Source organism: Triticum urartu, chromosome 4 (genome assembly GCF_003073215.2).
Source record: "Triticum urartu cultivar G1812 chromosome 4, Tu2.1, whole genome shotgun sequence".
Lineage (NCBI taxonomy): Eukaryota > Viridiplantae > Streptophyta > Magnoliopsida > Poales > Poaceae > Triticum > Triticum urartu.
This window is the reverse complement of record NC_053025.1, coordinates 105,512,000-105,526,474: the sequence shown is the minus strand read 5'-3', so window position 1 is coordinate 105,526,474 and position 14,475 is coordinate 105,512,000.

Genomic DNA, 14,475 nt, shown 5'->3' with positions numbered 1-14,475 from the left:
AAAAGATTGAAGCATGATAATTGTTTTGAGATATGGAGGTGATAATATTAGAGTCATGCTAGTTGAGTAGTTTTGAATTTAAAGAATACTTGTGTTAAAGTTTGTGATTCCCGTAGCATGCACGTATGGTGAACCGTTATGTGATGAAGTCGGAGCATGATTTATTTATTGATTGTCTTCCTTATGAGTGGCGGTCGGGGACGAGCGATGGTCTTTTCCTACCAATCTACCCCCCTAGGAGCATGCGCGTAATACTTTGCTTTGATAACTTCTAGATTTTTGCAATAAGTATATGAGTTCTTTATGACTAATGTTGAGTCCATGGATTATACGCACTCTCACCCTTCCACTTTTGCTAGCCTCTCTAATACCGCGCACCTTTCGCCGGTATCATACACCCACCATATACCTTCCTCAAAACAGCCACCATACCTACCTATCATGGCATTTCCATAGCCATTCCGAGATATATTGCCATGCAACTTTCCACCGTTCCGTTTATCATGACACATTCATCATTGTCATATTGCATATCCCGGTACACCGCCGGAGGCATTCATATAGAGTCATATTCTGTTCTAAGTATCGAGTTGTAATTGTTGAGTTGTAAGAAAAATAAAAGTGTGATGATCATCATTTTTAGAGCATTGTCCCAAGTGAGGAAAGAATGATGGAGACTATCATTCCCCCATAAGTCGGGATGAGACTCCGGACGAAAAAAATAAAAGAGGCCAAAGAAGCCCAAATAAAAAGAGGCCATAGAAAAAAGAGAAAAGGCCCAAATAAAAAAATGAGAGAAAAAACAGAGAAGGGACAATGTTACTATCCTTTTACCACACTTGAGCTTCAAAGTAGCACCATGATCTTCATAATAGAGAGTCTCTCATGTTATCACTTTCATATACTAGTGGGAATCTTTCATTATAGAACTTGGCTTGTATATTCCAATGATGGGCTTCCTTAAATTGCCCTAGGTCTTCATGAGCAAGCAAGTTGGATGCACACCCACTTAGTTTCTTTTTGAGCTTTCATATACTTATAGCTCTAGTGCATCCATTGCATGGCAATCCCTACTCACTCACATTGATATCTATTGATGGGCATCTCCATAGCCCGTTGATACGCCTAGTTGATGTGAGACTATCTTCTCCTTTTTGTCTTCTCCACAACCACCATTCTATTCCACCTATAGTGCTATATCCATGGCTCACGGTCATGTATTGCGTGAAGATTGAAAAAGTTTTGAAAAATTTAGAGTATGAAACAATTGCTTGGCTTGTCATCGGGGTTGTGCATGATTTAAATACTTTGTGTGGTGAAGATAGAGCATAGCCAGACTATATGATTTTGTAGGGATAACTTTCTTTGGCCATGATATTTTGAGAAGACATAATTGCTTTGTTAGTATGCTTGAAGTATTATTATTTTTATGTCAATATAAACTTTTGTCTTGAATCTTTCGAATCTGAATATTCATATCACAATTAAGAAGATTTGCATTGAAATTATGCCAAGTAGCACTCCGCATCAAAAATTCTCTTTTTATCATTTACCTACTCAAGGACGAGCAGGAATTAAGCTTGGGGATGCCTGATACGTCTCCAACGTATCTATAATTTTTGATTGCTCCATGCTATATTATCTACTGTTTTGGACTATATTGGGCTTTATTTTCCACTTTTATATTATTTTTGGGACTAACCTATTAACCGGAGGCCCAGCCCAGAATTGCTGTTTTTTCTGCCTATTTCAGTATTCCGGAGAAATAGAATATCAAGCGGAGTCCAAACGGAATGAAACCTTCGGGAACGTGATTTTCTCACCGAACGTGATCCAGGAGACTTGGACCCTACGCCAAGGCATCAGAGAGGCGGTCACGGGGGTGGGGGCGCCCCCCCTGCCTCGTGGGCCCCTCGGTGCTCCACCGACATACTCCTTCCTCCTATATATACCTACGTACCCCCAAACGATCAGAAGAGGAGCCAAAAACCTAATTCCACCGCCGCAACTTTCTGTATCCACGAGATCCCATCTTGGGTCCTGTTCCGGAGCTCCGCCAGAGAGAGCCGTCATCACCAAGGGCTTCTACATCACCATAGCCTCTCCGATGAAGTGTGAGTAGTTTACCTCAGACCTTCGGGTCCATAGTTAGTAGCTATATGGCTTCTTCTCTCTTTTTGGATCTCAATACAAAGTTCTCCCCCTCTCTTGTGGAGATCTATTCGATGTAACCTTCTCTTTTTGCGGTGTGTTTGTTGAGACCGATGAATTGTGGGTTTATGATCAAGTCTATCTATGAATAATATTTGAATCTTCTCTGAATTCTTTTATGTATGATTGGTTATCTTTGCAAGTCTCTTCGAATTATCCGTTTGGTTTGGCCAACTAGATTGGTAGTTCTTGCCATGGGAGAAGTGCTTAGCTTTGGGTTCGATCTTGCGGTGTCCTTTCCCAATGACAGAAGGGGCAGCAAGGCACGTATTGCATCGTTGCCATCGAGGTTAATAAGATGGGGTTTATTTCATATTGCATGAATTTATCTCTCTACATCATGTCATCTTGCTTAAAGCGTTACTCTATTTTTTAACTTAATACTCTAGATGCATGCTGGATAGCGGTCGATGAGTGGAGTAATAGTAGTAGATGCAGAATCGTTTTGGTCTACTTTTCATGGACGTGATGCCTATATACATGATCATGCCTAGATATTCTCATAACTATGCTCAATTCTGTCAATTTCTCAACAGTAATTTGTTCACCCACCGTAGAATACTTAAGCTCTTGAGAGAAGCCACTAGTGAAACCGATGGCCCCCGGGTCTATTCTCATCATATTAATCTCCATCACTTTAATCTTGCTTTGCTTTTTTACTTTGCCTTTACTTTTTACTTTGCGTCTCTATACCAAAAATATTATATCCATCAGATCTCACTCTCGTAAGTGACCGTGAAGGGATTGACAACCCCTAATCGCGTTGGTTACGAGTAGCTATCGTTTTGTGCAGGTACGAGGGACTTGAGTGTGGCCTCCTACTGGATTGATACCTTGGTTCTCAAAAACTGAGGGAAATACTTACGCTACTCTACTGCATCATCCCTTCCTCTTCGGGGAAATCCAATGCAAGCTCAAGAGGTAGTAGATATGTTTAAACACTCTTGTTCGCTTATGATTTAGGCTTGCCCTCGCTGGGAGACTGCGCGATAACGTCGTCCTCCAAGCCCGAGCCGCCCGACAGGGGCATCTTGCCTCGCTTGGAGCCTTTTCCTCCCGATCTTCGGAGACGGCCCTTTTCTTACCATGGGGAGAATGAATGTTGGCTTCTCCTTTACTTTTTTCTTCGGGCGATGGGATTTTGATCTCCCCGGACACAACATCTAATATATCTTCGGGATGGAGGCCACCTTCGGTCCTCCCACTCTCCGTCTTGCCCTCCTTCACATGCATTTGGTACGGTGCCGGGGCCAGCATCCTTGTTAATACGGGATCCACTGAGTCTTCGGGAAGGGGGGCCAAACACCTAATTCGCTCTTCTTTCTTTATCCATCCCTGGAAGAAGATAGTGTGATCAGTATCACATTACGGCACACATAGCTAAAAATTGTTCAGGAGTCGAGCGCTTACCGAGGTATCTTGATGGTTGCGGTCGAGGCCAATGTCCTCGGTGGTGTCCGGCCACTATTTTCGTTTCCCGAAAAACAACTTCCACATTCCTTTGTGCGTAGTACCGAAGAAGTCTTGGAGGGTCCGTGGTCCTTCCAGATTAAACTCCCACATACGGAGAGGCCGTTGAGGGAGTCCTGGACTAAGGGGTCCTCGAGCGTCTGGCCTGTTATCCATGGGCCGGACTGATGGGCTGTGAAGACATTAAGGCCGAAGACTGTACCTGTGTCCGGATTAGACTCTCCTTGGTGTGGAAGGCAAGATTGGCGACTGACTATGAAGATTCCTTCCTATGTAACCGACTCTATGTAACCCTAGATCCCCCCCGGTGTCAATATAAACCAGAGGGGTTAGTCCAGAAAGGATATATTCATTACCATAGTCATACAGGCTAGGCTTCTAGGGTTTAGCCATTACGATCTCGTAGTAGATCAATGATGACCCACAAGTATAGGGGATCTATCGTAGTCCTTTCGATAAGTAAGAGTGTCGAACCCAACGAGGAGCAAAAGGAAATGATAAGCGGTTTTCAGCAAGGTATTCTCTGCAAGTACTGAAATAAGTGGTAATAGATAGTTTTGTGATAAGATAATTTGTAACGAGCAACAACTAACAAAAGTAAATAAAGTGCAGCAAGGTGGCCCAATCCTTTTTGTAGCAAAGGACAAGCCTGGACAAACTCGTATATAAGGAAAAGCGCTCCCGAGGACACATGGGAATATCGTCAAGCTAGTTTTCATCACGTTCATACGATTCGCGTTCGATACTTTGATAATTTGATATGTGGGTGGACCGGTGCTTGGGTGCTGTTATTACTTGAACAAGCATCCCACTTATGATTAACCTCTATTGCAAGCATCCGCAACTACAACAAAAGTATTAAGGTAAACCTAACCATAGCATGAAACATATGGATCCAAATCAACCCCTTACGAAGCAACGCATAAACTAGGGTTTAAGCTTCTGTCACTCTATCAACCCATCATCTACTTATTACTTCCCAATGCCTTCCTCTAGGCCCAAATAATGGTGAAGTGTTATGTAGTCGACGTTCACATAACACCACTAGAGGCTAGACAACATACATCTTATCAAAATATCAAACGAATACCAAATTCACATGACTACTAATAGAAAGACTTCTCCCTTGTCCTCAGGAACAAACGTAATTACTCACAAAGCATATTCATGTTCATAATCAGAGGGGTAATAATATGCATATAGGATCTGAACATATGATCTTCCACCAAATAAACCAACTAGCATCAACTACAAGGAGTAATCAACACTACTAGCAACCTACTAGCACCAATCCCGGACTTTGAGACAAGAATTGGATACAAGAGATGAACTAGGGTTTGGAGATGAGATGGTGTTGGTGAAGATGTTGATGGAGATTGCCCTCTCCCGATGAGAGGAGCGTTGGTGATGACGATGGTGACGATTTCCCCCTCCAGGAGGGAAGTATCCCCGGAAGAACAGCTCTGCCGGAGCTCTAGATTAGATCTGCCAAGGTTCCGCCTCGTGGCGGCGGAGTCTCGTCCTGAAAAGTTCCTTCTGATTTTTTCTCATCGAAAGACTTCATATTGGAGAAGATGGACGTCGGAGAGCCACCAGGGGGCCCACGAGGTAGGGGGGCGCGCCCTAGGGGGGCCCACCCTCGTGAGCAGGGTGTGGGGCCCTGGCCTTCATCTTTGGCGAGGATTTTTCTTTATTTATTTTAAGATGTTTCGTGGAGTTTCAGGACTTTTGGAGTTGCGAAGAATAGGTCTCTAATATTTGCTCCTTTTCTAGCCCAGAATTCCAGCTGCCGGCATTCTCCCTCCTCATGTAAACCTTGTAAAATAAGAGAGAATAGCCATAAGTATTGTGACATAAAGTGAAATAACAGTCCATAATGCAATAAATATCGATATAAAAGCATGATGCAAAATGGACGTATCAATCAACTCTTGTAACACTCATATTCATCAAGATCAATCAAGCAAGACGTAGGGCATTACCTCCATAGAGAGGGCCCGAACCTGGGTAAACATCCTGTCCCCCGTCTCCTGTTACCATCGATCCTAGACGCACAGTTCGGGACCCCCTACCCGAGATCCGCCGGTTTTGACACCGACATTGGTGCTTTATTGAGAGTTCCACTGTGCCGTCGACGAAAGGCTCGATGGCTCGCCTTGTCCTTAAAGACAACATCACCTCCGAGGGAGCTCTAGCACCAGGCCAAACCCTCCGGCTGGGCGGCTTTACTATGATCGCCCGTTCGGCCGTTGAGCCGACGATGACCTCTCGGGCCATCGAAAACCCCCTTCACATTAACTCCGAGCACTCCAAGCAGATGGATCCGACAGAGTTTCGTCTTGGAACAAACTCCTAGATCGCATCGCCGCTTTGGGAATCGCCACAGACTACGATCGGATTGGGCCTAAAACCGATCAAGGAGAAATCAAGACCCCATCGGTCACCCACCAGATTGCGGTGGTCGTGGAGCGGGACGGCGAGTCTTCTTCTATATCGAAGATAGACTATGTTCGGATCTCCGTTCAAGAAGAGCCGGATACTCACCCGCGAAAGGATGCGACCAGCCCTCCGAACATAGCATCGGACGACGGTCCTAAACAATCAGAAGATATTCCGGAACCCGGACTGTTAAGCCCGGAATGTCGTTAGACTCCGGATAATCAGTCAGGTCGGGGTTCTGATTTAATTCCACCCACCCACCCGGATATAGACGCTCTGATAAGCATAAAATAGCAGCCTCAGGAAACGGTCCACCACTTCTGGGCTAGATTCCTCCCTGTCAAGGACAAGGTAAAAGATTGTCGTGACGAGGACGCAATATCAGTGTTCTACAACAATTGCGCAGACGAAGGAATCCTCAACGCCATCAATCACCTCCGCATACTGAAATGCGCTGACTAGCAACCATCGTACAAAAATATAGCGCGATGGAGAGCGCCTAGAAAACTCAGGCAGCTCGCTGGGAACCGTCGGTCCCAACTCAACTCCCCCTACATGCGAAAAGGGCGCACCCTCGTGGCACGCCCAGTCCAACAGTCAAGAAACACAAAACCGCTATGCGGCACGGCACCGTTCTGGAGGGGTGGCTCGATGGCCCATGCAAAATACATACAACACCAGATACCATGGAAACCCACAGCCTTAGAGCATGTTGGAAACTACGACAGGTAGCCAAGAGCGGCGAGGACATCCTTATCAAGGACGACCCAGAACAGCGTCCCTCAGAAGACAATTACTCAAGAGTATTGACGATCTTTGAGACATTCGCTTCAACCAACAAGCGCAAAAGGGCCCTTCTCGAGCTCGCCGAAGTCTGCCAAGTTGCTGCAATAAACCCCTGGAACGACACGGCTATAACATTCAATGCCGGTGACGAACCAAAGTACAAAACAGTACGAGCGCCAGCCGCGTTAGCCCTAAGTCCCATCGTGGACGGGTTTCGACTTACCAAGGTCCTCATGGACGGCGGCAACGGACTAAACCTCATTTATGAGGACACACTCCATAAAATGGAAATAGACAGGAGCCGCATCAAGCAAAGTAGCACAACCTTCCGAGGAATTATTCCCAGTCGGGAGGCACGGTGCGCGGGCAAAATCACACTTGACATAGTATTCGGCACGCCGGAGAACTATTGGTCCGAAGAAATAACTTTCCAAGCGGCCCCTTTCAGCAGCGGATATCACACCCTTTTGGGGCGGGATGCTGTTACACGCTTCCAGGCCATACCCCATTACGGGTATATCAAGCTCAAAATGCCCGGACCAAACGGTATAATCACTCTCGTCAGTGATCCGGACACAACACTCCGCGCTGAAAACAAAGCCGCATCCTTGGCCCTGGAGGCGCTATCTGAAGCCCTCGCGACCGAAGAATTAACTGCACTATGCTCCACGGTGGACAGGGACGACGTGATCCTCGACAAACGCCCTAAATCCACCTCCTTCAAACCAGCAGAAGAAATAGTCAAATTCCAGGTCCACCCAACGGACCCCAAGAAGATAGCATCTATCGGAGCTCAACTGAACCCAACAGTTGACACCGCACTACGAGAATTCCTGTGCAAAAACTGGGACATATTCGCCTGGCACCCTTCAGATATGCCAGGAATCCCACGTGAGCTGGCCGAACATAGCCTCAATATATTAAAGGGGTTTAAACCGGTTAAGCAAACACTGCGGCGCTTTTCCAAACCCAAGAGACAAGCCATGGGGGAGGAGCTGGCTAAACTCATCGAGGCTGGATTCATCAGAGAAATCTAACATCCGGACTGGCTGGCAAACCTGGTGATGGTACCAAATAAGGACAAATCCTGGCTCCTGTGCGTCGATTTCAAAGACCTCAATAAGGCTTGCCCTAAGGATCCCTTCCCCCTCCCCCGCATTAATCAAATCATCGAAACCGCCGCAGGACACGACTCACTTGGTTTCCTCAATGCATATTCCGGATACCATCAAATCAAAATGAAGGAGTCCGATCAAGCCACAACAGCATTTATCACCCCATATGGGCCATTCTGCTTCAACACCATGCCCTTTGGGCTCGAGAACGCCAGCGCCACATACCAACGCATGATTCAAACATGCCTGGAGAAACAGATCGGCAAAACAGTAGAAGCTTACGTCGATGACGTCATCATCAAAACCAGGCACGTCGAAACACTAATAGACGACTTACGTCTTACATTCGACAACCTCCGGGCATATGACATTAAGCTCAACCCGGAAAAGTGTGTCTTTGGCGTCCCCGCTGGAAAACTGCTGGGCTTCATCATTTCCAACAGAGGAATCGAAGCAAACCCAACCAAAATCCGAGCTTTGTCACAGTTGGCTAAGCCAACAGACCTTAAACAAGTTCAAAAGCTTGCGGGTTGCGTAGCAGCTCTAAGCCGCTTTATCTCCAGATTGGGAGAAAAGGCACTGCCACTCTATCGCCTTCTACGGCGAATCGACCACTTCGAGTGGACCGACGCTGCAATAGCCGGAGTGGAGGAAATAAAAACCCTTCTTGCGAGCAATCCAATCCTGGCCGCACCAAACGCCGGCGAACCACTGTTGTTATACATATCGGCAACACATCAGGTGGTGAGCGCCGTACTCGTTGTTGAACGAGAATAGGACGGACATAAATTCCCGCTTCAGAAGCCAGTATACTACGTATCTACTGTCCTTACACCATGCAAATCCTGGTACCCTCATTATCAAAAAATAGCATATGCGGTCTTCATGGCATCCCGAAAGTTCCGTCATTACTTCCAGGAGTGTTCGATCACGGTGGCCTCCGAAGTACCACTCAATGACATTATAAACAACCGTGATGCTATGGGCCGGATTGCCAAATGGGACATTGAGCTCCTCCCATTTGACATTACATATAAACCACGTCGAGCTAACAAATCCCAAGTGCTGGCCGACTTCATCACCGAATGGACAGAGGCCGAACTCCCTAAAGAGTATGTCACATACTCCAATTGGGTCATGTACTTCGACGGCTCCAAAATGCTGGCAGGTTTAGGAGCGGGCGTCTTTTTAACGTCCCCTACTGGAGACGTCGTCCAGTACGTTCTCCAAATACTATACACAGACTCCAATAACACAGCCGAATAGGAGGCCTTATTGCATGGTCTCTGGATGGCTGTCTCCATGGGCATACAACGCCTAGAAGTACGTGGGGACTCAAACCTCGCAATATCTCAAATAAATGGGCCGGACTGTTATCCATGGGCCGGACTCATGGGCTGTCTCACAACGCATCTCATAAGTAGCAGGGGACCGAAGGAGAAGTATGAAGGAAATATGCCCTAGAGGCAATAATAAAGTTGTTATTTATATTTCCTTATATCATGATAAATGTTTATTATTCATGCTAGAATTGTATTAACCGGAAACTTAGTAGATGTGTGAATACATAAACAAATGGTATCACTAGTATGCCTCTTCTTGACTAGCTCGTCAATCAAAGATTGTTAAGTTTCCTAACCATAGACATGACTTGTCATTTGATAAACGGGATCACATCATTAGAGAATTATGTGATTGACATGTGACCCATCCGTTAGCTTAGCACTATGATCGTTTAGTTTATTGCTATTGCTTTCTCCATAACTTATACATGTTCCTATGACTATGAGATTATGCAACTCCCGAATACCGGAGGAACACTTAGTGTGCTATCAAACATCACAACATAACTGGGTGATTATAAGATGCTCTACAGGTGTCTCCGATGGTGTTTGTTGAGTTGGCATAGATCGAGATTAGGATCTGTCACTCCGATTATCGGAGAGGTATCTCTGGGCCCTCTCGGTAATGCACATCACTATAAGCCTTGCAAGCAATGTGACTAATGAGTTAGTTGCAGGATGATGCATTACGGAATGATTAAAGAGAATTTCCAGTAACGAGATTGAACTAGGTATGATGATACCGACGATCGAATATCGGGCAAGTAACATACCGATGGCAAAGGGAACAACGTATGTTGTTATGCGGTTTGACCGATAAAGATCTTCGTAGAATATGTAGGAACCAATATGATCATCCAGGTTCCGCTATTGGTTATTGACCAGAGATGAGTCTCGGTCATGTCTACATAGTTCTCGAACCCGTAGGGTCCGCACGCTTAACATTCGATGACGATCGGTATTATGAGTTTATGTGTTTTGATGTACCGAAGATAGTTTGGAGTCCCGTATGAGATCATGGACATGACGAGGAGTCTCTAAATGGTCGAGACATAAAGATTGATATATTGGATGACTATTTTCGGACACCAGAATGGTTCCGAGGTGTATCGAGTATTTACCGGAGTACCGGGGGGTTACCGGAACCCCCCGAGGGGTTATTGGGCCTCATGGGCCAAGTAGTGGAAGAGAGGAGGAAGGCCAATAGGTGGCGCCCCCCCCCCTAGCCCAAACTGAATTGGACTAGGGGGGGCGGCCCCCCTTTCCTTCTCTCCACCCTCTCCTTCCTTCTTCTCCTAGTGGACTAGGAAAGGGGGGCCAATCCTACTTGGAGGAGGATTCCCCCCCCCCCCTGACGCGCCTCCTCCCCTTGTCCGGCCTCCTCCTCCATCCCCCCTATATATACGTGGGTGGGGGGCACCCCAAAGGACACCAAAGTTTCTCTTAGCCGTGTGCGGTGCCCCCCTCCACAGAAACACACCTCGGTCATATCGTTGAAGTGCTTAAGCGAAGCCCTGCGCCGGTAACTTCATCATCATCGTCACCACACCGTCATGCTGACGAAACTCTCCCTCGGCCTCAGCTGGATCAAGAGTACGAGGGACGTCATCGAGCTGTATGTGTGCAGATCACGGAGGTGCCGTGTGTTCGGTGCTTGATCGGTTGGATCGTGAAGACGTTCGACTACATCAACTGCGTTACTTAACGCTTCCTCTTTCGGTCTACGAGGGTACATGGACACACTCTTCCTGCCCGTTGCTATGCATCTCCTAGATAGATCTTGCGTGATCGTAGGTAATATTTTTGAAATACTGCATTTCGCATCAAAGTAGGCTGCTCAAGTCCCAAGGCCATGCAGATGAGCCCTCCCCGCGGCCAGGGAAATAATGTTTTGGGCATTGATCCCAAGGCCATGCAGGGAAACTGTTGGGGATATAACTATCAGTTATGACCCGCCCAGGAGGGGCCGGGTCAGCCCCAATGGCGGGTCACAAAGGAAGCCCAGTAGACATTCAAGGCGATAGTTTATTAAATCTTATAGAAGGCCTAGAGGCGGCTTAAGGCCCAATATTGTAAACCGCCGTATGTAAGGAAAGACTTGTAAGGAAAGGAATGTGAAAGAAGTCACCGAGCCGGACATGATTTATGAGCCGGCCGGGACTCTGTAGGCCACCAGGCATCAACTCGTGTATATAAGGGGATGACCCGGTGGCGGCTTAGGGCAAGAAACAAGAGATCGATAACCAAGCCAGCGAACTAGTCTCTTGGTGATTGAAACCCCAGCAATATCAACACAACTAGACCTAGGCTTTTACCTTCATCGTAAGGGGCCGAACTAGTATAAAACCTCTTGTGTCCTTTGTCCCGATTAACCCCTTTAAGCTTCCTAGTTGTGATGGCCCTACGACTAAGTCCTTCTGCTAGGACATCTGCCGTGACAAATTCACGACAGTTGGCGCCCACCGTGGGGCCAGTGCACGGTGGATTTGAGTTCTTGAAGGGCAACTTCAAAGGGCTCAAGGGATACGCTGTGGGCCAGATGACCAAGAGTCATCGCGACAAGATCTACATCGACGACGAAGGCTAGGGCCCCGAGGCCAGCTCAATTGAGTACGGGTACCGGGTCCCCTTCGGCGGAATTCATGTCTTCATCGGCCGGATCGGCGAGTCAGGCCTTGAGCCGGACGTCCAAACCAACCTCGTCGAAACGGCTCATCGCGCGAGGTCCGCCCATGTTCAATCTGTCATGAAGCATGCCTTTGTAGGTTGCATCCACGGCGGTGAATACTCTAAAGGATTGGTGGATGGCGGTGAGACGGCCATCTGTTCTGACGCTACATCATCAACGGGCGAGACGAACTCTTTGTATCAGCTGCAGGATGGCATGCTCGGGGGCTGTTCCAATGGTAGCAGTATTCTGGACCCCTCTGAGCCACCGAATCGGGCCGGAGTCTTCATGGCAGGCACGCAGCCCGAGAAGAACTCCACAGCTGCAGCAACAACAACCACTGGGTCGGCCGCAGCCGGGTCAGGAGACCCTGCGCGCCCCCCGACTCAGATCCTAATGGACCTCATGGATAAACTGACGACTCTGTTGACTGCCATGGTAGAGCTGGCAGGTAAAGCTAAGCATGACGCAGAGGTGGCACGCGTACGGGAAGAAATGGTACAAGCTAAAGAAAATTTAGCAGCAAAAGAGGTCAGGATGGCCGCGGAGCGGGCGGCTTTGGACGCTCGTGCTCAACAGCTTCAAGCGGAGACTTTCCGGCTCTCGGTGGATCTGAACGCGTCAAACGAGGTCATGAGAAGAAGGCATCAGAAAACTCAGTCACGTTTACCTCTGATGCTCGATCCTAGGAACCTTTTTCATACACCCGGGGCCGGGACAAGTAACCCGCCGGAGGCAAATCGGATCACGACACCCAGGGCACAGTTTCAGCCGCGCGCCATGGAACCACCCCGTGTACATACCGCTCCGCCTCATTATGTGCCAACACCACCCGGTCACTTCTGTAATCCCTTGGAAAACCTTATTGCCGCGTCGGCTCATTTGGCGGCTCTCCCGATGGAAGGCGACTCTTCGGTGGTGATCGAAACGCGAAGGGTGAGGGAACTTCTTCAAACAGCTCTGGCACAGCAGGATGCGTACTCTTACAGTCGAGATAGAATCCATTCAACCCCTCGCCCGAGTCGGAGCCCAAGCTACAGTAGACATATGGACTCAGCTGATATGTCAAGCAATGCTCAACACCGCAACCGGCCGCACAGGCATGAGCCGGTACAGGCTGGAGCCCTTAACTTAGCGGATCAAGAGAGGATCCGACAAGAGGCTGAGCGAGCGGTCCAATTGGCAGTGGAGTAGGCGGCTCACCAGACTTTTTCGGCTGATATGTCAAGTAATGTTCATGCTTATGTGGATGATATAGTGGTAAAGTCCAGGAAAGAGGAAACCTTGGTCACAGATCTGAAAGAGACCTTTGATAACCTCCAGGTCTACAAAATGATGCTTAACCCGGCCAAGTGTGTTTTTGGAGTCCCAGCTGGCAAGCTCTTGGGTTTTTTGGTGTCCAACCAAGGTATTGAAGCTAAACTGGAGAAAATTAAGGCAATCACATCCCTGGCCAAACCAACATGCATCAATGACGTTCAACGGCTGGCGGGTCGTGTTGCTGCTTTGAGCCGGTTCATAAGCCGGTTAGGGGAGAAGGCGATGCTTTTGTATCAGATGATGAAGAAAACGGATGATTTCGTTTGGAGCGATGTTGTGAACTCTGCTTTTGAGGATCTGAAGAAACAGCTTGCTGAGCCGCCGGTCCTTGCTGCTCCAGTTGAGAAAGAGCCGCTATTGTTATACATAGCCGCCAACTCACGAGCTGTTAGTATGGCAATTGTGGTGGAGCGTAAGGAGGTTGGCAAGGAACATCCGGTTCAACAGCCAGTTTACTACGTCAGTGAGGTGTTGATTGAATCTAAAAAAAGATATCCACATTGGCAGAAGCTCGTGTATGGGGTGTTCATGGCGAGCCGGAAGCTCAAACATTACTTTCAGGGTCACCCAATCACTATGGTTAGCTCTGCTCCTTTGGGAGACATCATTCAAAATAGAGAAGCCACTGGACGGGTCGCCAAGTGGGCCATTGAGCTTGGGTCTCATGGGTTGAAGTATGTACCATGTACTGCGATCAAGTCTCAAGCACTGGTTGACTTTATTAATGACTGGACAGAGATGCTGATGCCGAAGGGGAAACCAAACAACACATATTGGACTATTCACTTTGATGGGTCCAGACAGTTGGAAGGCTCAGGGGCTGGAGTTGTTTTAACCTCCCCTCGAGGTGACAAATTTTGTTATCTGTTGCGGCTGATGTTTCCTTGCACTAACAACGCAGCGGAATATGAAGCGTTGCTCCATGCTCTTCGAATGGCTAAAGAGATGAGCCTGAGCCGGGTCCGGTGTCTTGGCGACTCAGATTTGGTAGCTCAACAGGTGTCAGGCAAGTGGGATTCCAAAGATCCTCTCATGGCGGCTTATCGCCGTGAAGTTGATGCTGTTGCAGGGCATTTTAAAGGTTATCAAGTGGAGCACATTGACCGTAGGAAGAACGAAGCGG